The 25,177-nt window shown below is 40.6% G+C and overlaps 2 non-coding genes across 2 annotated transcripts; one reads left to right on the forward strand and one right to left on the reverse strand.

The window, feature by feature from the left end:
* Window positions 1–14,032: 14,032 nt before the first annotated feature.
* Window positions 14,033–14,107, reverse strand: Trnas-cga (transfer RNA serine (anticodon CGA)). Its single transcript has one exon. It is a non-coding gene; the product is annotated as a tRNA-Ser (tRNA).
* A 155-nt stretch (window positions 14,108–14,262) lies between these two features.
* Trnas-cga (transfer RNA serine (anticodon CGA)) lies at window positions 14,263–14,337 on the forward strand. The gene has a single exon. It is a non-coding gene; the product is annotated as a tRNA-Ser (tRNA).
* The last annotated feature ends 10,840 nt before the right edge of the window (window positions 14,338–25,177 follow it).

A 25,177-nucleotide genomic window follows, 5' to 3' on the forward strand; every position in this document is an offset into this window, starting at 1 on the left:
AGTCCACAAGTAGGACAGTGTGAACATCATATCAGGAACTCAGCTGATTTTTTTACGTCGTTTGGAGGGACTGAGGCTGAATGACTCTGATATTTTAGTGAGTTTCGATGTGGTCTCTCTCTTCACTCGTGTTCCTCTGTCTGATTCGTTGCGGTTAATTGAAGCCAGGTTTGGTACTGATTTAACTAATCTCTTTAGGCATGTGTTGACATCCACTTACTTTTTATTTAATGACCAGTATTACGAGCAGACAGATGGAGTTGCGATGGGTAGTCCGTTGTCTCCTGTGATCGCAAATTTATTTATGGAAGACTTCGAGGAACGTGCATTGGAGTCGGCGCCTTTAAAACCCGCCTGTTTCTTTAGATACGTTGACGATACCTTCGTTGTTTGGCCTCACGGTAGGGAGAATTTGAATGTCTTTCTAGAACATCTGAACTCGATCCACCCGAACATTCGTTTTACGATGGAGGTGGAAGAGGATGGTTGCCTTCCCTTTCTCGACGTGTTGGTTAGGAGGAAGGATGATGGATCATTGGGACATGCAGTCTACAGGAAACGTACTCACACCGATTTGTACTTACAAGCTAATAGTTGTCACCATTCGGCTCAGCGTGAAGGGGTACTTCGTACCTTGGTACACAGGGCACATGTCGTTTCTGACGCTGAGACTTTGCCAGCTGAGCTGTCCCATCTTGAAGTTACATTTCGTCAAAATGGTTATAGTGATAGACAGATTGAACGTGCGTTGCGCTATCGACCAACTGTACATCGGGTGATTGATGATAATTCTGAGTCAACACCTAAGTCTACTGCCTTTTTGCCTTACGTAGGAAACACGTCCAATAAGATCGGTCGTATTTTACGGAAATACGATGTGAAATGTGTTTTCCGACCTCCATCTACAATTAGAGCACTTTTGAGTTCCGTTAAGGATGATCTTGGATTGCGTAAGGCAGGTGTGTATCGTATTCCCTGTAGCTGCGGTATGGCATATATTGGTCAAACTATCAGGACCGTGGAGGACAGATGTACTGAGCATAAACGGCACACACGATTACAGCAGCCAAATAGATCTGCTATTGCCGAACATTGCTTGGATACTGGTCACCCCATGTTATATAATAACACCGAGATATTGGCATGCACGTCCAGCTATTGGGACAGTGTCATTAAGGAGGCAGTTGAGATTAAACTAGCGAGCAACCTCGTTAACAGGGATGGAGGTTTCTGTTTAAACTCTGTTTGGAATCCGGCTCTCTCCCTTGTCAAAAAACAGAGGAACAGAGTCCATGCTGCCTCACCTGTGAATTCTTAGTCTCACTATCGATAGCTCTGACTTTGGTCATCTTTGGTGGCACTAGTGTTCAGTGTGTGTGTTATCTTTCCTGCTTCTGTCGCAGAACCGAGGTATTAAATTTGCATGCACGCCGCCTGTCCGTTGCAGTTTGCCTTGAAAATGGCGGGGTGTTCTCCCGCCGAAATATCGGCGGTCGCTGAAAGTGTTACCTGGCTGAATTCCCGGAAGTTATTTGAAATATGGATCAGGTCTTCGAGCAGCTGTTGGGGTATAGCCTCCCATTCTTGCACCAGTGTATGTCGGAGCTCCTGAAGTCTCCTAGGGGTTTGAAGACGTGCAGCGATACGTCGACCGAGAGCATACCAGACGTGTTCGATGGGTTTTAGGTCTGGAGAACAGGCAGGCCACTCCATTCGCCTGTTTCAAGGTACTCCTGCACTATGGCAGCTCGGTGGGGTCGTGCGTTATCATCCATCAGGAGGAAGGTGGTACCCACTGCACCTCTGAAAAGGCGGACATTCTGGTTCAAAATGACGTCCCGATACCCCTGACCCGTTACAGTTCCTCTGTCAAAGACATGCAGGGGTGTACGTGCACCAAACATAATCCCACCCCACACCAGCAAACCACAACCTCCATACAGGTTCCTTTCAAGGACATTAAGGGGTTGGTACCTGGTTCCTGGTTCAGGCCAGATGAAAACCCGGCGAGAATCACTGTTCAGACTATACCTGAACTCGTCCGTGAACATAAGCTTGGACCACTGTTCAAACGACCATGTACTGTGTTCTTGACACCAGGCTTTACGGGCTTTCCTGTGACCAGGGGTCAGTGGAATGCACGTTTCAGGTTCCGGACAAATAAACCATGTCTGTTCAGTCGTCTGTAGGCTGTGTGTCTCGAGACAACTTTTTCAGGTCCCGAGCAAGGCTGCCAGCATTACTCCGTGGCCGTCTGCGGGCACTGATGGTGAGATATCGGTCTGGCAACGCCCAGTCGGATGGCCTCCAAACCCCACATTTCTTTCTTCCGCTCTTCCACAACTTTGTCAAGAACTACGTTGAACAGAATAGGAGAGAGTACAACATCTTGTCTCACACCTACTTGACTGTCGAAGGGTTCTGAGATCCCCCACATAAATTTTACTTTGCATTTCGTACCAATTAGTGTCTGTTTTATGATTTCCACTTTTTCGGGATCTAATGCCCTCTCTTCTAAAATTTGGAATAGTGAGGGCCTGTCTATTAAATCTTATGATTTTCTGAAATCTGCAAATGTGCATGCTACAGGTTTTTGTCTGAGAGCTCGCTTTGAGGTTAAAAATTTGCTCGGGACATGATCCGTCCGGTCTGAATCCTACTTGATATTCAGCTACTTTGGGTTCTAATTGATGTGTTCTATAGAAGAGGGAAGCTGAGAGCATTTTGTGGGTGACTGGTAATAGACAGAGCCCCGTATAGTTGTTTACATCTAATTTATTAGCTGTTTTATGTAGTGGATGAGTCAGAGCAATTTTCCATTCATCCCGGGACTTTTTCGGTTTGCCAGATGTTTTCGATTATTTGAGCAGTTTCTTTGACTGAATTTGGGCCTAAGTTCTTCAAGAGTTCTGTTACAATTCCATGCTCCCATGCTGCTTTATCGCTTTTAAGTTTCTTGATGTGAGCATAAATTTCTTCTTTTGTTCGTAGTGACGAATTCTGCGGGGAGATCTCTGACTTTCGGGGTTCTAGAGAGAGAGAGAGAGAGAGAGAGACAGAGACAGAGAGAGAGAGAGAGAGAACGTAAAGCACAAATATCACTGTTTCATTGTTGAGATGTCTAACTTATCGAAAGTAAAATAAAATGTCTGTGTGACACTAGGACTATCTTGCCTGTTACCCATTCATAGCCATAACACATACGTTACAGTCAGGGTAGTCCTACTGGACTGACAAAATTTTATTTCACAGTCGGCTAGTTACATGGTGTAATGATGGCCTTTTTATGATTCAAGTTTGACTACCCGTAGCGTAAAACTGGTTTCATTTTTGTTGTGCGGTTATGATCACATTTTTTATTGAACTTGTCTATTATACAAGTCTTAGTTATTGGATGACATAGTTATTACTGCTACATTCAATCTTCGTTTAACTTGCTTCTCATACGAGCCTGGTCTGAGGTTGGTGGCAATGACAACTGAAACTAGTAAAGTAATCACATGCCAATTGTTAAAGGGTAGTTAAAAGATTTTTGATAAAAGATTTTTCTAAATTTTAAGAGATCACCTAAAATCGCTTTCACCTTCCATAAAAGTGTTAATCATTATTAATAACTCATCTCACTTACGCACGTAAGATTGTTTCCTTCAGTTGTTTCACTTTATAAAGCAATCAGTTACGAATACTTGCTCAGATGACCTGGAATTGTTCATGACTTTTTCCAATATTCAATCTTTATACACATCTGCCTGATAAACTAGCTTGCTGTTCGCATAATACTATACCATATTGAAACTACTCACGGAACCATCTTTCTCACACTTCTGCACCACAATATTTGCGTCATTGATTTTTCAACCACCCATTTCTTTCTCACTCGTTACACATTTGTGTTCATCTACTGTGGGCGCTATTGTATCGCAAGCCGACCGTCAACTACGGCTTCTTGCAGCTGACTGTCTCACTGCAATATCTTCCAGTACCTTGTGGAGCACTATAGATACCACGGCCATCAGTTATTAGGTTCTAATATCGATCTCTCGTACGGGTATCGATAATGGTGTCCTTACGCAGTACATGGCTAATTTCCGCCATTGCTATAGCGTCAGGGAGAATTTCAGTTGCGTGTGTTGGCATGATTCGCTAATCCATCGACCAAAACGGATTCGACATGAACCATTCTGTTTACTTTCTTTGTTCCTCTCTCCACGTCTCTCACCACCCTATCTACTTTGCCGTTTCCTGTCGTCTCTCTTGCCACAACCTCTCGCTACCTACTTCCGCTCTCACAACGGATGCGGACGAATCCACACGGGAAGAGAAACGAGATGGAAATGAGCGAGCGGAGAGCGGGCGTTAACCAGAAACGTAAACCGAAGCCCTGGGGTTCCGACAGAGCACAACAATATCCCACCCCGGTGGCAGTCGCCCCTCATCCCAGCCCTTGGGCCTAAATGCGGGGGCGGAGCGGCTGGCAGGGGCCACGGGTCGCAGCTGACAGCTCTTCTTTGTCCGGTGGCCGCCTAATGTTGCCCATTTGCGCGGCCCAACAGGGATTACGGTCTTTGCGCAAATTGCCACGCCGCACTTAAAATTACGTCGGAAGGCAGAAACATGATGTGCCACTCAGGAACGCAAACAGGCTTATCTGTGTAGATAAATCGTGCCGCCATTTACGCTCTCGCTGGTGCGGACGGCCTTCGATTCTTATCGAAACTGAAAATATTTATGTAGCCTAAGTTCGTTATTTTCGTTCTTCCATGTTTTCTTTTCACAAGCACAGTCTCAAAAAACAGATGTGAAAAATCTCCCAGATAGCTCGTTAAGTTCGAAACTGTTCTCCTCAATGATTAACATTTCGTTGGACACTTATCTGAAACTTATTTGTATACAAGAATTTGTATTGGATTACTCCTTTGAAGAAGTAGCATACAAGGCACTCGTCACCTACAATGCGTTTGGATTATAAGTAATATAAGATTGCACACATCTAGATGTTTAAATTATTCATCATCATCATCATTTAAGACTGATTATGCCCTTCAGCGTTCAGTCTGGAGCATAGCCCCCTTATAAAATTCATCTATGATCCCCTATTCAGTGCTAACATTGGTGCCTCTTCTGATGTTAAACCTGTTACTTCAAAATCATTCTTAACCGAATCCAGGTACCTTCTCCTTGGTCTGCCCCGACTCCTCCGACCCTCTACTGCTGAACCCATGAGTCTCTTGGGTAACCTTGCTTCTCCCAAGCGTGTAACATGACCCCACCATCTAAGCCTGTTCGCCCTGACTGCTACATCTATAGAGTTCATTCCCAGTTTTTCTTTGATTTCCTCATTGTGGACACCCTCGTGCCATTGTTCCCATCTACTAGTACCTGCAATCATCCTAGCTACTTTCATATCCGTAACCTCAACCTTGTTGATAAGGTAACCTGAATCCACCCAGCTTTCGCTCCCATACAACAAAGTTGGTCGAAAGATTGAACGGTGCACAGATAACTTGGTCTTGGTACTGACTTCCTTCTTGCAGAAGAGAGTAAATTATTTGATGAATTAAATGAGCAGAATTTCATGGATTAATAGTTGGTTCTCTGAACATTCAAGCGTGAGTTCTTGTCAGGTTGAAACGTTTCTTTCACTCTCTCTATGAATATACAGTGCATGAAAGGGTTCTGGGAGCAAAATTCTCCCATTATATCGCGATATAAAAAATTACTGATTGTTGTACAATTTCGTGGCGGACGAGAGAAGCCTCCGTAGACGGCAAACGTAAGCAAAAAAAAAAAAAATGAGAAGGTTAACTTAATTATTATTGATAACAGTTGGGAATTAAGCATCCATTTACGTCACCGTCCAATAATATCGTGGGACAGAAGACAATCAGGCCACTGAAACGACTGCCAACGTCATTGTTTGACGGTAATTGACCGATCTGCTTAACGTTATACTCACGTAAAAATGCACGGAAGAAATGAAAGGAAAAGATCGGCAAATCGATCTCAGGGCAATTCGACTTAGACATATTCAAGTAAGTAACGAAACAACTCCCAACGTGTCCGGTTGTTCTACGCTCGAATAATTCGTCAGCCATCCTTTCTTTAGTGGCTGATAACAGGAAGATACAATTACTCGTCACAGGAATAGATGAGATGTGCTTTTCTAAATAAAACGACTTACAAATTTCAACTAAATATCATATATTTAACTAAATACGGAGGTACAAAGAAGCATAGCTGCGCGGGATTAGCCGAGCGGTCTAGGCGCTGCAGTCATGGACTGTGCGGCTGGTCCCGGCGGAGGTTCGAGTCCTCCCTCGGGCATGGCTGTGTGTGTTTGTCCTTAGGATAATTTAGGTTAAGTAATGTGTAAGCTTAGGGACTGATGACCGTAGCAGTGACCGTAGCAGTTAAGTCCCATGAGATTTCACACACATTTGACATTTGACAAATAAGCATATGTTTTCACTTTGTGGTATCCAACAGGGAAAAGAGCCACGAACTCGAGATAATAAATGAAGTACGTAATCTTCGATTGTTTCTTTACCGAAATTACATATTATTCATTTCCGACTGACTCTTATCAAAAGTCCCTGAGAGAACTATATAATTACGAGTTTCTTTACAAAATATATTACTTTAAATGGAAAAAATACAGAACATTATTTTACTACAAATTACATTATTAACACATTGCTGTAAAAACGGTTTTTAAATAACCTCGGAGGTAGGTCATAAATGTCTTTCATACATAACGATCATATACAACGTTTTAAAGTACTGACATCCGCTCACATCAGTATCAAGTCTGAAGCTCTTGGTCTAGTGGTTATCTTTGCTGCCTCTATATCACGGAGTCCCGGTTTCGGTTCCCGGCCGGGTTGGGGATTTTCTCTGCCCGGGGACTGGATGTTTGTTTTGTCTTCATCATTTCATCATCACCATCATCATTCGTGACAGTGCCTAGATTGGACTGTGAAAAAAATTGGACTGTGTAAACATTGGGATCTTGTACAGGCGCTGATGACCAAGCAGTTGAGCTCCCCACAAACCAAACATCATCATCATCACATCAGCATCAACGACATCTGTCGCTTGGGATCTGAGGCTATTCTCGGATTCCTCCTGAGACTGGAGGATTGAACACGACTGTCTCGTCTGGAGCCGTTCACATAATCCAAACCAGAAAACGTCGTCGAAGATGTGAAGAGCGCAGCTGTAGATTCCCCGACCCGAACAATAAGGTATAGACTACGAAAGTAGGTCAGGTGTGTGAAACACACCAGAAAAGGGCACCTATGTGGATGACTCCGTGCACATCCTAAGCGAAAATGGAGCAGTGTTTGAAGAGGACAAAAAAGCAACTCGATTCCCTCGGAAACGTGGTGAGTAAATGTATGTTGATTGTCTTGATGCAGTGTGAACCGATAATCTCAGATGTCGTTCATGGACATTTTCTGGTGTCAGAGATGTGCGATTTCCGATGGCTGTTTAGAGAATTGTAATTAAGATCGAAACCTTCCCGTCTCCTCTATAACTTTCTTTTCTTTTTTTTACGCAAGCTTCCCTTCTACAGTAACCTATGAAACCTTTCCTTAGGATTTCTATCTGTTGCTTAATAATAACAAATGAAATCTTCCCTTTGAAATTTATTCTCTTTCTCAGTCTTCGCATACAAATTTAATTGCTGCTTATTAAAAGCGATTTTCTGAATATTTCGACGAAACATAGAATGTGTCGTCGTTGTGGCCCTCAGTCGTTATCTGCAATAACCCAAAACTGTTCCTTACCTTTTTTGCTGTTACTGGATCGCCATCTGACTACTACTTCGCACTGCGACATGAATACACTTACTCTGGTTTACTATACTCTATTAACTGCTGGTGGGCTGTCATAATAAGTGGCTGCATTTATTACCAAAGCTGACGTTATACTTTAATACCAAAGCCGACGTTATTCTTTAATTAATTTGATTGAAGTTACTTAGTTAATAGTTACACTTTTTTTGGCAACAAAAAAATGTTGGCAAAGTTTTAAGTTGATGGTTTTTGGGATGGATTATAATCAGTAATGCAACATTGCTGGCAAAAATTAATTCCATTCTGAAAAAGCTTCAAATATTTACTGTTGGTGCGGTCTCTCCCGCCCTTTTTAAAATTATATCAATGTGCGGTCTCTCTTGCCAACAATACTTTGGTGCAGACATTCCCCGCTACCACAATTATTTCCAACATGACAAATATTAATTATTCCTACTTAATCCTATTGATAAAATATAGCCTAAACATCTTTCATAAATTGTGGTTTAACAATAGACAATAGAAATCTACGCATTACATAATACGCAAAAATCAGTTTCCCATAGATACCTGTGTACAGATGCAAAAGTGATGTGACGAGGTTGCCATCACTGAGGGACCAGTGATAATGTGACACACCACTCTCTAAATATCCCATTAAAATTATGCCATATCTCTTCGAATGCGAGCCGGGTATCGCACTACAGTACTTTCAGTTCTCTCCCAAAGCATGCTGGTCCGTAAATAAAGCAGATGAAAATATGTTACGTACAGTAGCGCTCTCTCCGCGAAAACTACAAACTAGTGTCGAATGCTGAAATGGCGGTCAGCCACGCTACGTTCAATTCAGAGAGGAAACGCAGGTGTCTGTTTCCGACTGCCCATGCTCTGGTGAGACGCCATCCCTGCTCGCACTGAGGAGGATTCGTTGCTCACAGCGCCTGGTCGATGGTTTTCTTTGGACACAACGTCTAAAATGTTGTGCAGGTGTAGAGTATGAGGAATTTCAGAGAACCAGTTGTCGTAACAGTGCCACAGCTGACTGGTCTAGTGCACCGATTGTCAGTTCGTCGGCCGAGGTAAGATTGCTGCTACTATCAACATCTGCTTGTTCTGTCGTTTTACTTTATTTCTCACAATGTTCAACTATTAATTACAAGACTTAATCCTTTGACCGCTACAGACATACTCTCTACATTCCTTGCTGAGAGTGGCTTTGTTGTCGCTGTACTGCTCGCCTAATGCTGCTACCTGCACTGAGAGATAATGTTCCAGATGCTGCGAAATAATTATGAGGCGATTTTAAGAAAACCAAAGAAAAAAAATTGATTATGGCGCATCTTATGATCTGATGTCGTCGCTCGATAAGGAACTGAATTACTCTAGTTTTCGTCATAGTCAGTCTGTTACATAAAATTAAATAAAGCATTGCACAAGATTTTCGACAGTTTGCAGAGTAATAACGTATTTTATAAACTTCGCCAATAGTTTATTTTAACCCATATTCCTGCATGTGAAATGTAGATAAGGTGAAATTCTATTTAAAATTGGGAGCATGGCGATATCTCATTTCATTCTCGAGTTATCAGCTTTTATATCAGGTTGACAGTCATACATAACGCACACGTTTTCGTCCCTGCACATCGGAAATCAGGTCGACATAACAATAGTCATACTACATAAACGGTTCACGATAACGAAACGGCTTTTTAATCATTTAGCTTTATTCCTCACAATGTTAAAGGATTATTCATAAAATTTAAGTATATTTAAAAAGTTCAATTTATGTAAGTAAAATTCTTATATTCAATTCAGTTACTATTACAAACCAATGCAAGTCAAATGGCCGTAGGGCAACAGTTTGTTGTACACTGGTAAAATTTTGCATATGCTACAACAGAGCAAAATAAACCCGAATGCAAGCTTGAGAGTGAAGAGTGATGTGGGAGTTACTGTTAAAATCAGCCAGTACCGTGAGTGAACGGAACACCTTAGTCTCTAAACAGGCCTCAGAGCTCATACCATCAATATTCGATCTATTGTGCATGCAATACAGATTGGGGTAATAAGTCAAAAGAAATAAACCTGCTCTTTAACAGACTGTTTACTCATTGCAAATTATTTAGTTTTTAAAGTGGCATTTTATGTGCCCATTCAGCAGAATGACCCAAACACTAATCTACTGTGGTGTTCGCTTTGATGTTATGTTTCGCCAGGGACCGCAAAATGCAAGGAGTACGCAGTACTGCAGCTTAGTGACTGAGTAACACAAACTGCTGTACAGTGCTGCCAAATGCACAGAACAGCGTAGGCCGACACACCAAGCACGCCTAACAAGGTCGACGAATGTACAACAAAAAACCGAATATCAAACTAATATGGCACCACTGTAATGTAATTTATTAAAATTTTAATTTTTTTTATATCTGCTTTGAATGCTTTTAATAAAGTGACTTCAAAACAAGAGAGAAATAACTCTAATTATACTCTGAACAGTGTAACGTAATTTAATTTAGCCCGACGTGGATCAACAATCAGCAAAATAGCTCAGCACTCAGTGTGCTTACGGGACCATAAATAATTGTCTCTCTTGAATCCTCATCAAAAGTATAGTTAAAACTTATGTGCTTATAGCACCAGATAATATTTCGTATGCCAGTTAAATTTGAAGTAATAAAACCCGTATCTCCATATCGTGGTTTCGTCTCGAATACCAATATAAGATGACAAGCATAATCTTTTGCAGGTGACGTCATATAACTAGAATCCTGTGACCAGGCCTTTCTGCGTGGGATATTATCTCGCAACCTTGAGAAAATTGGGAGGTGAAATATATTAAATTATTCGTAGCGGCCACATAGCTCGTAGAATCTGAAAGAAAGTTTAGTGTCCTAACCGGTGGCACGTCTCGAAGATGAGCTGAAAGAAAATTACTAATTATTTTCTAGTAGCTGAATGAAAATTACTAATTATTTTCTAGTATGGCGCCTAACAATCGTCAATGTTCCGTTAAGGTCATGTCTACTCAGGACAAGTAAGGCTGAAGAATACACACTGTTGAACAACGTACACATATTTTAAGTTATGAACAACTATATTTTTTCTAATTTTTCAACTTACATAGACTATTACAGCAAGATCAACTTAAGACAATCGTTCTTTTCTCTTTAAGTCCAATAACAGAAGAAGAAGACAAAAGAATAGAGCGTTCAGACACAGAATCTCTAATGTACATGGAATTGCTGTATAAAGCCTTTGTTTACTCGCTGGCGTGCTTCGCCAGCTACTCATACAATAATTATCGGTACATGGCATTTACACACTTCAAGTTCATGGCCACCTCAGGAGATACAGTACACTACTCTTGTGAATACGCAAAATATCACAATTTTAGTAGCTTTTTTTGGGTACATGAAACTAACTGAGGTGTTCTGCTGAAAGTGGATGTCGCATCAAACATGAGTTTTTTTCGTATTTCTACAGACACGCACAGTGTTCAAGCGTATGACGCACATATGTGTGGTGAAGCTGCCACTAATTTCAGTGTCTCGTATTTTCGCAGAACTTGAGAGAACCAATGTATGGTTTTTGTATTTCAGGTAAGTTCTAGAACAGGCAAGGTACTGTGAGTACAAGCAGTCAGAGCGAGGAATGGAGAGACTAATATAAGTACAAGCTCAATTTAGCGCAGAATGAGTGAAGTTAAATCGACAGATTAAGGGGAGCCGGAGGTGCCTATGCTGCCCATGTTAAAATCACTAAGTTTGAGGAACATTCATGAATAAAATACCAAATAGAAAAATTTGAATTTTTTTTACAAATAGAGTGGTTTAGTATTGCAGTTATGACAGAGGGATTTTGGAGAAACTTTTCTAGTTCCCTTCCAACTATTTTTTTTTATTAATGACCCAAATTTTTTTACAAATAATTGCTTTATAATGAAACTGAAATGAAACTACTGAACATATGGCCAAATGGCTGTGTTACAATGTACGTTTGACCACTAGGAGTGCTGTATAAAAATTTCGTCACTCTAGCTTGAGTGGATTTTGAGAAAATGATCCTTATGTTCGAAAAAAAGATGAACATCAACAAAAGCAAAATGAGGATAATGGAATGTAGTCAAATTAAATCGGGTGATGCTGAGGGAATTAGATTACGAAATGAGACACTTAAAGTAGTAAAGGAGTTTTGCTATTTAGGGAGTAAAATAACTGATGATGGTCGAAGTAGAGAGGATATAAAATGTAGACTGGCAATGGCAAGGAAATCGTTTCTGAAGAAGAGAAATTTGTTAACATCGAGTATAGATTTAAGTGTCAGGAAGTCGTTTCTGAAAGTATTTGTATGGAGTGTAGCCATGTATGGAAGTGAAACATGGACGATAACCAGTTTGGACAAGAAGAGAATAGAAGCTTTCGAAAGGTGGTGCTACAGAAGAATGAAGATAAGGTGGATAGATCACGTAACTAATGAGGAGGTATTGAATAGGATTGGGGAGAAGAGAAGTTTGTGGCACAACTTGACTAGAAGAAGGGATCGGTTGGTAGGACTTGTTTTAAGGCATGACGGAATCACAAATTTAGCATTGGAGGGCAGCGTGGAGGGTAAAAATCGTAGAGGGAGACCAAGAGATGAATACACTAAGCAGATTCAGAAGGATGTAGGCTGCAGTAGGTACTGGAAGCTGAAGAATCTTGCACAGGATAGAGTAGCATGGAGAGCTGCATCAAACCAGTCTCAGGACTGAAGACAACAACAACAACATTCGAAAAATTCTAATTTGCGGGAAATAACTATCAAAGTTTCTCAATACATTCCTGCACTATAGGATGGATTATCGGGGTCTTCTTCTTCATCCTCCAAAAGCTTCCTCTTCTGTTTTCTTTTGTGGCCTGTTGTTCCATCATACTTCATATGCCTTTCTCATCTTTCTGCTCCTCTTATCCTTTCTCTGTCAATATTTCTTAGTGTTCGTACAGTGTTCACCCCAGCTGTAAATCCTAATGCCTTCAGAACTTCACACTTCACACTGTTCTCTTGGTTGCAGATTGCTATTGCATCATAAATGCCAAAGTGCAGTGTTTTTATGCTTACAAACACCATTTTAGGAATCACTTTCCAAATCAAATTGTTTACGCTCTCATTAGGATTCTGTGTCTTTCCGTGTAGACATTTGTGTAACAATTCTGGCTGTGCTAAGTCATGAAAAATTGGTTTTATTGTTCCCTCCTGATTCTTGTACATACTGCATATTACCCGCTTTACACAAGAAGTATAATACTACCAACAACAGGCGCAACACTGAACTAATTCGAAACGGTAAACAGCAAAGAGACGATGTTCCGCTCTCTTATTCATTGTAGTATCGCAACTTGGTATTAGTGTTAATTTTCTTTTCCCTACGTTCTTCCTCTTCGTATATACACGGTTACTAGAACGTGGCATCGTAACCAGAACAAAAGTGTACGACAATATTAAATGGAGCAAGATGTTTGAAATTCTGAGGAAAATAGGAGTAAGCTGTAAGGAAATACGGGTAATATTTGTCACAGAAAACAATGTAGCCAACCCTCGCACACTCGCTGTATGCGTAACATAAGGTGCTGTATGCGTAACAGGCCGAGAAAATCCCAAGCAGTTCGCCAGGAAGTCACGAGAGGGTGTTAAATGCATTCAGCGGCCGCCCATTTCCTCTGCAGGCGTGGGGGAAAATGGTAATAACTCCACTTCTAGGCCGAGTAGAACAATAATTCAAAGTTTACATTAAAGAGGAATGTTCCAATTAATTTTCGGTAGAAAAAAAAGTCGTAATTTTTTGGATTTGTCCACCTCCGGCTCCCCTTAACGCACTGCAGCGATTTGACTGGGCTGTGGCTAGTATGCTACAATATCGTAAGTTACCACCGGCTGCTGAGATGATCAAATGTGTGTGAATTCCTAAGGGACCAAACTGCTGACGTCATCGGTCCCTAGACTTACACACTACGTAAACTAACTTAAACTAACTTTCGCTAAGAACCAGACGGACACCTATCCCCGATGGATGACTCGAACCTCCGGCGGGAGGGGCCGCGCAATCCGTGACATGGAACCTCAAACCTCGCGGCCACTCCGCGCGGCCCACCTGTTGCGTCCGACTTCTTGGACACTAAATGACTACTAATAATACAGTTACTTAGAACACTCTGAATAAGTAATTATTATGAAACTCCCTGACAGATTAAAACTGTGTGCCGGACCGAGACTCGAACTCGGGACCTTTGCCTTTCGCGGGCAAGCGCTCTACCAACTGAGCTACCCGAGCACGACTCACGCCCGTCCTCACAGCTTTACCTCTGCCAGTACCTCGCCTCCTACCTTCCAAACTTTACAGAAGCTCTCCTGTGAACCTTCTGTAAAGTTTGGAAGGTAGGAGGCGAGGTACTGGCAGAGGTAAAGCTGTGAGGACGGGCGTGAGTCGTGCTCGGGTAGCTCAGTTGGTAGAGCGCTTGCCCGCGAAAGGCAAAGGTCCCGAGTTCGAGTCTCGGTCCGGCACACAGTTTTAATCTCCCAGGGTGTTTCATATCAGCGCACACTCCGCTGCAGAGTGTAAATCTCATTCTGGAGTAATTATTATATTCCAAGAAAACTTATCTTTGCTCCTCAGGCTCGACTGTAGCTATGAACCTTAACATATCTACTTGCAGTTCGGAACGTACTAAATGAGACACAATTACTGTGTGGTGAATGGATACCACTTCAGGATGGCCATACTGTGGCTTCAATATGGTAACTAGAAAACGCCAGTTCGTAGACACTGACACAGTTCTGATAGCGTTGACTCGTAGGTACAATTCACAGGAGACGGAAGTCTGCTCACTGCTCGACGGTTGACACCGGTCTCGTCACGGCGAGTAGAAAGCAAAACGAGATTACTACGTCTGGAACTTCCTGGAAGTAGGCGGGATCTGACATCGAACGGGAGACGACGCCATTTCAGGGCAGGTATCTGTCGGTGGCGGCTCGGAACTACGGACAACACGGTTTTTTCCCTAGTATTTCACTGGAGCCTCGTGTTTTTTCTGTCAGCTATAACAGACACTATAAATCTACTATGAGTGAAAAACTTGTTATTAGTTCCTATATATGTTCCGCTACTACCAGACTCGAGCATTCGTTTTATAAGGGGGAGTCAAATGCAAACGAGACAGATGGAAAAACGGTCAGTAAACTGTTTCGTTATTTCAAAAGTAATCACGATTACGGTTAATACACTTATCCCTCTGTGAGACAGAAGTGCCAATGCCTTCATGAAGGAAAAGAAACTGCGGTCGCCTACAGTGACATGATTGTACCCATACGTTGCAGCTCTTTGTCCGGAGTAAATCGACGGCCACTAATGTCTTTTTGCAGGGCTCCAAAAATATGGAAGTCACATGGGGAGAGTTCTAAAATGTAAAAAGGATGTTAACGGCTTCCTAGCGGCATTTCTGCAGCGAACGCTAAGCAAACAGCCGTCATGACGTCGCTCTTCTTTGACTGCCAGGGTCAGCTGACCATTTACGTTCTGAAACATGTCGTCACAATTAACGCACAGCGGTATTCAGACACTGCAAAAACTGAAGCAAGCCATTAAGTCCAAACGCCCAAGAATGTTGACGGACAGCATTATGCTGTTGAAGTATAATGCCCGCTAACACGCCACCACGATTATCTCCACTATGCTGTAAACGTTACGCTGGGAAGCCCTTACACATCATACATAGAGTGCCGATCTCTCTCCATGCAATGTCCACACGTTTGGAGCTTTGAGGAAAGACACTCGTAGCCGCCGATTTGCTTCGGACGCAGGGGCGCACGCCAGAGTACAATCATGGTTCCGCATGCAACTGCAAACATCTTTACATGAAGGAATTGACCGACCTTTCTAAATGTTGGCTAAATGTGTTAACACTTATGGCGATCACTTTTGAAATAATATACACTAGTGGCCATTAAAACTGCTACACCAAGAAGAGATGCAGATGATAAACGGGTATTCTTTAGACAGATATATTATACTAGAACTGACATGCGATTACATTTTCACGCAGTTTGGGTGCATAGATCCTGAGAAATCAGAACCCAGAACAACCACCTCTGTCCGTAATAACGGCCTTGATACACCTGGGCATTGAGTCAGACAGAGCTTGGATGGAGTGTACAGATACAGCTGCCCACGCAGCTTCGATACGATACCACAGTTCATCAAGAGTAGTGACTGGCGTATTGTGACGAGCCAGTTGCTCTGTCACCATTGACCACACGTTTTCAAACGTTTGCAAACGTCCCCATCTGGAGAACGTGCTGGCCAGGTCAGTAGTCGAACATTGTCTGTATCCAGAAAGGCCCGTACAGGACCTGCAACATGCGGTCGTCCATTACCCTGCTGAAATGTAGGGTTTCGCAGGGATCGAATGAAGGGTCCAACCACGGGTCGTAACACATCTGAAATATGACGTACACTGGTCAAAGTGCTGTCAATGGGAAGAAGAGGTGACCGAGACGTGTAAAGAATGGCACCCCATACCATCACGCCGGGTGATACGGCAGTATGGCGATGACGAATACACGCTTCCAATGTGCGTTCACTACGATGTCGCCAAACACGGATGCGACCATCATGATGCTGTAAATAGAACCTGGATTAATCCGAAAAAATGACGTTTTGCCATTCGTGGACCCAGGTTCGTCGTTGAGTACACCATCGCAGGCGCTGCTGTCTGTGAGCAGCGTCAAGGGTAACCGCAGCCATGGTCTCCGAGCTGGTAGTCCATACTGCGGCAAACGTCGTCGAACTGTTCGTGTAGATGGTTGCTGTCTAGCAAACGACCTCATCTGTTGACTCAGGGGTCGAGACGTGGCTGCACGATCCGGTACAGCCATGCGGATAAGTTGCCTGTCATCTCGACAGTGATACGAGGCCGTTGGGATCCAGCACGGCGTTCCGTATTACTCTCCTGAACCCACCGATTGCATATTCTGCTAACACTCATTGGATCTCGACCAACGCTAGCAGCAATGTCGCGATACGATAAACCGCAATCGCGATAGGCTACAATCCGACCTTTATCAAAGTGGGAAACGTGATGGAACGCATTTCTCTTCATTACACGAGGCATCACAACGAAATTTAGGTTTGTTTATAAATAAATAAATCTTCTGCTACCAGTCACGATTTTTCTTTATTTTACTATTCGCACGACGCGTTTCGAGAAATAATTCCCATTTTCAAGTGGTTTTTTTATGTGTGTTAAGCCATTTCTTTTGATGTTGTCAGTGTGTGTGGGTCTGCCTCATTTTGTTGACTTTTACTGTAATACGTAAGAAACGCGATTTTTAGTTGGGTATCAATTCTTTCTGTGAGGTTAGTGGCTAAAGTTTGAGAACAATTTGTACTTACAGTTTTCTAATGGTCCATTTGTGTAGAGTCTCACACACATTTAACATCACACACAACTTGTACACTTTACACATCGAAAATATCTTATATAAACAAAACAGTTACAAAGATCTTCTTACAGGTAGTTCACAGAGATAACATTATAGGTCTTCCACAGATTATGATATGCTTTAGTACAAAGGTTATTTATCTTAACAGTTTGGCTCTTGAATTACTTATATTGATTTTACAATTGTGCTTATTTATATGTTTTACTATTTTGAATCCAAAAGCACCACGCCTAAGAGCACAGCCAAAAATACACAAAAATGGAAACCCGATACGTCCCGTGGTCAACTCTATAAATAGCCCAGCATACAAACTGTCACAAAAACTAAATAACATACTGGTGAAAAATTATACATATGAAACAACATATTCCATAAAAAACAGCATGATTCTTGCCAAAGAACTAAGAACCAGGAAGCTCCCCCAAGATGCACAGTTTATATCACTTGACATCACCAACCTTTATACAAACATACCCATACAAGAAGCTCTAACAGTAATACAAAAGAACCTTATGCAACACAAGAAACGTTCATACACAGAGATTGTCGAATTTATGGAACTCCTTCAGCTAACCCTAAGTTACAACTACTTTACCTTTAATGACAACATTTATAAGCAACCAGATGGCCTAGCAATGGGATCATGTATATCCGGTACCATAGCTGACATATACATAAATCAGTTAGAACAAAAATTATTTGACAGCCAAGAACCTTGCCTAAAGAAAATAGAATTTTATAGGAGATATGTAGATGACACACTACTGTTAGTGAAAGGAGATACCAAAGACATCACAGACATTCTTAATCATTTCAATAATCTAAATGAGAAAATCAAATTTACAGTGGAACATGAGCAAAATAAAAGTATCAACTTTCTGGACCTAAATATTGCAAGACACAACAACACATGCACATTCAAAATTTATAGGAAAAACACAATGACTGACACCACAATCCCTGCAACCTCATGTCACCCAAATATCCATAAACAGGCAGCATACAGGTCAATGCTGCATAGGGCAACAAAAATACCATTGAACCAAGAAAATATGCAAACAAGAAATAAACACAGTGAAGAAGATTGCAGTTGCCAATGGTTACAATGCTTCCATGGTTGACACAATGTTAGACAAAGTGAAGAGAACCCTAGGTACAAACTGCACCGCAGAAGAAAAAGAGAAAAACAAATATATATCTAGCATTCCATACATAGGCAATGTATCACAGAAGATTACAAATATTTTCAAAAATCACAGAGTAAAAATTGGGTTTTCTACATCCAATAAACTACACCAAAAACTAATACAAAATATAAAGTGTAATCATGATCCATATTCAGACTCTGGAATATACAAGGTAACATGTCAGGAATGCTCCAAGTTCTACGTAGGACAAACAGGCCGAAATATTAACACCAGGTACACAGAGCACATTAGAGCATACACACACAACAAAGACACTACATCAGCAGTACCAACACACATACGTAATACAGGACACCCATTTGGAAAAATAGAGCAAAATGTCAAAGTACTCCACCGACTAAATAAAGGACATAAATGGATTTGCTTGAAGAACTGGAGATATATTTACATTACAGAAAATATGAAGATAAAATATTAAATGGAAAACTTGAAAGTGAATCAGTGAATTTCTTCAGATGTTTCGATAATATACTTAAATAAAAATAGTAAAACATATAAATAAGCACAATTGTAAAATAAATATAAGTAATTCATGAGACAAACTGTTAAGATAAATAACCTTTGTACAAAAGCATATCATAATCTGTGGAAGACCTATAATGTTATCTCTGTGAACTACCTGTAAGAAGATCTTTGTAACTGTTTTGTTTATATAAGATATTTTCGATGTGTAAAGTGTACAAGTTGTGTGTGATGTTAAGTGTGTGTGAGACTCTACACAAATGGACCATTAGAACACTGTAAGTACAAATTGTTCTCAAACTTTAGCCTCCAACCTCACAGAAAGAATTGATACCCAACTAAAAATCACGTTTCTTATGTATTACAGTAAAAGTCAACAAAATGAAGCAGACTCACACACACTGACAACATCAAAAGAAATGGCATAACACACATAAAAAAAACACTTGAAAATGGGAATTATTTCTCGAAACGCGTCGTGCGAATAGTAAAATAAAGAAAAATCGTGACTGGTAGCAGAAGATTTATTTATTTATAAACAAACCTATTGTATCTACAGTCGCAGGCTTTCAGAAACCATTTACAATGGATCAAATCAAACAACAAAATTTCACCAGGCAAGTGCGGTTTGTGTATGAGAAATCCTTTGGAAACTTTCCTCATGTCAGCACGTTGTAGGTGTCGCCACCGGCGCCAACGTTGTGTGAATGCTCTGAAAAGCTCATCATTTGCATATCACAGCATCTTCTTCCTGTCGGTTAGATTTCGCGTCTGTAGCACGTCATCATCGTGGTGTAGCAATTTTAATGGCCAGTAGTGTACTTTCTTCCGTCGGTCTCATTTTCATTGGATTGCCCCTTATAGCCAAGGCCTTGCCTGAGGGCAGTTTCTTCTCAGACTTTCTTACTAACATAGACGTGATCGTTGCTGTAGCTGAGATGAAGTACAGTTTCGTGCCACCCACCATCCTGCTACGCTCTAAACTCATCCGCATTACGGACGCCGGCAACCTCGGGCGGAAGGCCCCTTCGTCGGCACAGTGCTTTTAGCTAACATGCCCGCTTCCTCCCACAGGGATTCTAAGCCTCAGTTATGCAGCCAAATGCGCCGCAGTTAAGTCCCACAGCTCCACGTGCGCTCACAGTCGAGTACCTCACAGCTTTGCGGGCTACATTAGCACCTAATACAACCAGAATTCCCAACGACTGGTAATTTTCAACTACGCACCTAAGCAAGCAGTGAAATATAATTCTAAGAAACCATCTAATGGCCATGGCTTAGTAAAGGGATAAAAATATCTTGTAAACAGAAAAGCGAAATGTGGCTTATAGCTAGAAGCAGTAATGATCGAGAAACATTGAAACATTATCAAAACTACTGCACTGTATTAATAAAAAAAGTCCTAAAGTATGTCCAATATATCTGAGATTAGCACATCTGGTAATAAAGTTAAATCAATTTGGAATATTGTTAAAAGCGAACCAGGGCAACCGAGAGCACAAGAAGATTGTATTTCTATCAAAATCAATGAAAATTTTATTAACAAAAAATCTGAAGTAGAAAACATTTTAATAAACATTTTAATGGTTGTAGAGTAATTAGGATCCAGCTATTCATTAAAAACTGCAAGGCAGTATATGAAAGAGGCAATACCTATGCAATTTGTTATAACTGAAATTAGGAAAACAATAAATTCACTCAAAAGTAAAAGCTCACGTGGGAATTGCTGGTATGTCTAACAGAGTACTAAAAGCTTATTCCCATTAGATAAGTAGCATTCTCAGCCACATATGTAGTAGCTCACAGAAACAGGGCATTTTTTCCCTTAGACTGAAATACGCTGTTACTAAAGCATTGCATAGAAAAGGGGATAGGTCTGATGCTAACAACTACCACTCAATCTCACATTTGACAGCTTTATCCAAAATTCTTTAAAAACTAATATATTCAAGAATTACATCACATTTTTCCAAAAATGAAACACTAAAATTGTCAATTTGGTTTTTAGAAAAGCTTTTCAACAGCAAATGCATATTTTGCGATCTCTCCAAGTGAATCATGAACTTCTTCTAGATAAGCTCAAATGTTGTGGTAAGAGTGGCACAGTGCACAAGTGGTTTAATTCATACTAAACTGAAAGAATTTAGAAGGCTGAAATTAACAGTAGAGATAGTCTGCAAAAATCAGAAGAATTCTCTAACTGCTGAAGTATCAAGAATGGTGTCCCACAGGGTTCAGTCTAAAGTACCTTGTTGATCTTAAAAGATATTAATGACTTGCCATTCTGTATTCATGAAGATACAAAGTTAGTTCTTTTTGCTGATGGTACAAGTATAGTAATCACACATAGGAAACAAGAATCATCTGAGGAAATTCTAAATAATGTCTATCAGAAAATAGTTAAATGATTCTCTGGACTCTTACAAAATTTTGAGAAAATACACCATATACAATTCTCTACAGTAAATGGCCTAGTACACTGATAAATAAAGACTTTGAAGAGACATCTCTTGCCAAGGTCGAATATTAAAAATTTCTGGTTGCGTGCATTGATGGGAAATTGAATTGGAAAAAACACATTGACAATGTAGTGGGACAGCTAGGCCAATTACTTGTACTGTTACGGTTACATCAAAATTTTGGTGATAAATATATCAGTAAATTAGCCTACTATGTCCGTTTTCATTTACTCCTTTCCTATGTAATCATATTTTGGGGTAGTTCATCATGAAGAGAAAAAGCATTCATTCCACAAAATCGTGTAATCAGAATAATAGCTGGAGCCCACCCAAGATCACCTTGCAGACATTTATTTAAGGAACTCTGGATAATCACAGTACCTTCGCAATACATATATTCCCTTATGAAAGTTGTTATTAATAATCCATCCCAATCCAAAAATGAAAGCGAAGTGCATTGCTATGACACTAGAAGAAAGGATTATCTTCACTATTGTGGGTTAAATCTAACTTTGGCACAGAAAGGGGTGAATTATGCCGCTACGAACATCTTTTGTCATTTGCCAAATAGCAGATAGCCAACCTACATTTAACAAAAAATAAATAAATAAATAAATTAAAAGAATATCTGAATGACACCTCTTTCTACTCAATAGGTGAATTTTCTGACATTAAATGATAACTATAAAGTAATTGTGTGAAGAAATCTTATGTTAAACTGACACGTTCCACATCATTATGAAATATCATATTCATGATGTATGGAACAAGTATTAATCTGATGAAATGTAATGTACTGTGTATCTTATTCTGATATTATTCTAATTGCTAAGACAAAATGCACTTCATCAAATTACTTTAAAGGAACGCAAAATGGCCAACCATATTAGCAACAAAAATACTGATAAACAAGCGATATAAACGAGGACTGTGCAGCATTTACGTAGCGTAGGGCTCTTAGTAGGTGTGGAATATCACCTAAAAGAACCTCCGTTTAGCATTATGTGAAGAGAAATTCTGGTGGTTATCACTAATTCTGCTCACATTGTATGTGAACCTATCGCTGAAGAAGACGAAAGAACATTTCATAACAGGTATAAAAATACTAGGAGGTGGGGAAAGGGGTAAAAACGTCTTCCATGACTACAGAAAGGAACACTTAGAACACGTGTGAACTAGGAGCTAAACTCAGGGATTGTGGATAATGGGGAAGGCGTTAGAGACATTCTGGGTCCTCATTAAAATTCGTCTAGACAGCGCTGCATTTCAGTCAGTGCTCATAATTGATCCGACGAATGCAAGAATTGTATTTCGTTCGGCGGGGAAATGACATTTGTACACTAAATAATACGACTAAAACTGCTATCCATCTATTATAGCCAGCAAAACATTACACCATTTTCTGTACATATGGACTGAAATAGGTTTGTGATTCTCTTAAAATAGATGAATGCAGTGTTAAGTTAATTACTGTAACCTCTAAATTCCAATCATATTTCTAAAGAGGCACTTTTTCACCATTTAGAACGGATGGCCACTAACTCTGACAAATAAATGGGGAATCTTATGAGGGTATTCCTTAAGTGATTGCTTGAGACTGTACCGTACTGCAGGAAAATGCCAACATATTCTAAAGGAGAAACGCAAACCCTGGTAAGTATACTAAATAATGTCAGAGACCTGCAATAGTAGATGTCAAAAGTGATACGTTTGTAAATGGCGCCTCTCAAAATTCTTAACTGACATGCATCTCACCCTTCTGTTGACCTTTAGAAACTGCCGAAGCCAATACTGTTACTTTGCTGTACCTGCTTCCGTATTCAAAAATGGCTCTAAGCACTATGGGACTTAACATCTGAGGTCATCAGTCCCCTGGACTTAGAACTACTTTAAACCTTGCTAACCTAGTCACATCCGCCCCCGGTAGCTGAGTGGTCAGCGCGACAGACTGTCAATCCAAAGGGCCCGGGTTCGATTCCCGGTTGGGTCGGAGATTTTCTTCACTCAGGGACGGGGTGTTGTGTTGTCCTAATCATCATCATTTCATCCGCATTGACGCGCAAGTCGCCGAAGTGGCGTCAAATCGAAAGACTTGCAGCAGGCGAACGGTCTACCCGACGGGAGGCCCTCGTCACACGACATTTCACCTAGTCACATCATACACATCCATGCCCGAGGCAGGATTCGAACTTGCGACCGGTTCCGGACTCAAGCTTCCGCATTCTATACAATCTTGACAGGAGCTTGATACAGTGTTTTTCATTTCCTTGAAGTTCTTAGAATGGATTGAAGAACACTGAGGAAGAGCTAATGCTAGACATAATATCTTCAGAACTGCAGTTATTGCTGTGTTTCGACTGAAAAAAGAGATCTCAGTCGAGATTATTTAATGTTAATCAACACTTATGGAAGCACATGTGTGCTTCAAGGTACTGCTGTTTTTTATCAACTAGATGCTGAAAAGATAGTAACGGCGACTACAGTTTGATGAGTCGTTTAAACAGAGAATGGGAAATTTATCCACCTTTGGAAACTCTGTGTCAGGCTTTACAGCCACGGGAGTATTTCATTGGAATCCTGACATTCTTAACAATATTAACTACACACTCTCTGATAAGCGCGATGATGAACCCTCACACAAGAAATGAATGATAATGATGCAGACTCCTTAGCATCCCATGGAAAATTCTCCCTCTCATCTGTACATCAACTATGACACCATCACGTCGCAAGGCATTTATCAAAGCATGGTGAGCAACGGCGGTGTCAGCTACGTCCACACCTGTTCAAGTTTTGACAGCGGGCAACCTTATAGAAGAAATCAACAGAAATTTATCTCTTCTGCAGGAAAACGAGAGGAAGGCATTGTTATTTTATAACCACCCAAGAAAACATTCACATTTTTAAAATATAACTGGAAAAAAACATTTCAAAGAAACATCTTAGTTGAATGGAGTGCTCTAAAGATAATATTTTCACTTCACCAAGTTCAGACGAAGAGGATGAGGATACAATGATTTAGTAGTAAGAAGAAAGTGATTTCTTTAAAGAGCTGGTATCATGAAAACTGCTCTTCCTTTATAAAGACGTCCCAGCGATGCGACAGAGCTGCATGTGAAAAAAGAAGGAACTGCCAAAAAAGTTTATTTTCCATTACGAGTTTCCAGATTTTGCTAAATACTTCTGTTAATACGTTTGCTTCCTTGCAACCATCTCTACCGTACTGCATAGGCCAACTCAGCCACTTAATTGGAATAGATGGCTTCATGCAACTAATATATAATTGCTTAGAAAGAAATGTTTCCTTTTTAAGTATTTCCATTTACTCTTTCTGTATGCAAGTTAATGTAGTTATCACCTTACTGTGTAAATATAAAATATTGTTCATAATCTTTTCACATCATTACGGGAATGCTTGTTGTGAAACATTAGCCATCCCACTTCACTTTAACTTAAAATGAAAAAAAATAAAAACTCTTCAAAATATTGCAGTAATGCTTGTTCTGAGCATTGGAAATCTTAGTCGAGAATATTTCGGTGTCACAAGAGAGGTACTTGTACGATGTGACAGGCGGAGACGCGAAAAGAAAAAAGAGGAAAAAGGAAATCCGAGTGAAATGTGGAAATGTCGAATTAATTGCCAAATTAATAATCCAAAGTGGTTTTCGGATACTTCATAATACCTAAGTCAATTTAGTTAGACAGGACGTTGAGCTAAATTTGAATTCAAAGCGACTGCTTCTCTTGATACTTATTTTCCCACTCTAAAACGCAC

The sequence above is a fragment of the Schistocerca nitens genome, chromosome 7 (genome assembly GCF_023898315.1).
Source record: "Schistocerca nitens isolate TAMUIC-IGC-003100 chromosome 7, iqSchNite1.1, whole genome shotgun sequence".
In the NCBI taxonomy this organism is placed as follows: domain Eukaryota; kingdom Metazoa; phylum Arthropoda; class Insecta; order Orthoptera; family Acrididae; genus Schistocerca; species Schistocerca nitens.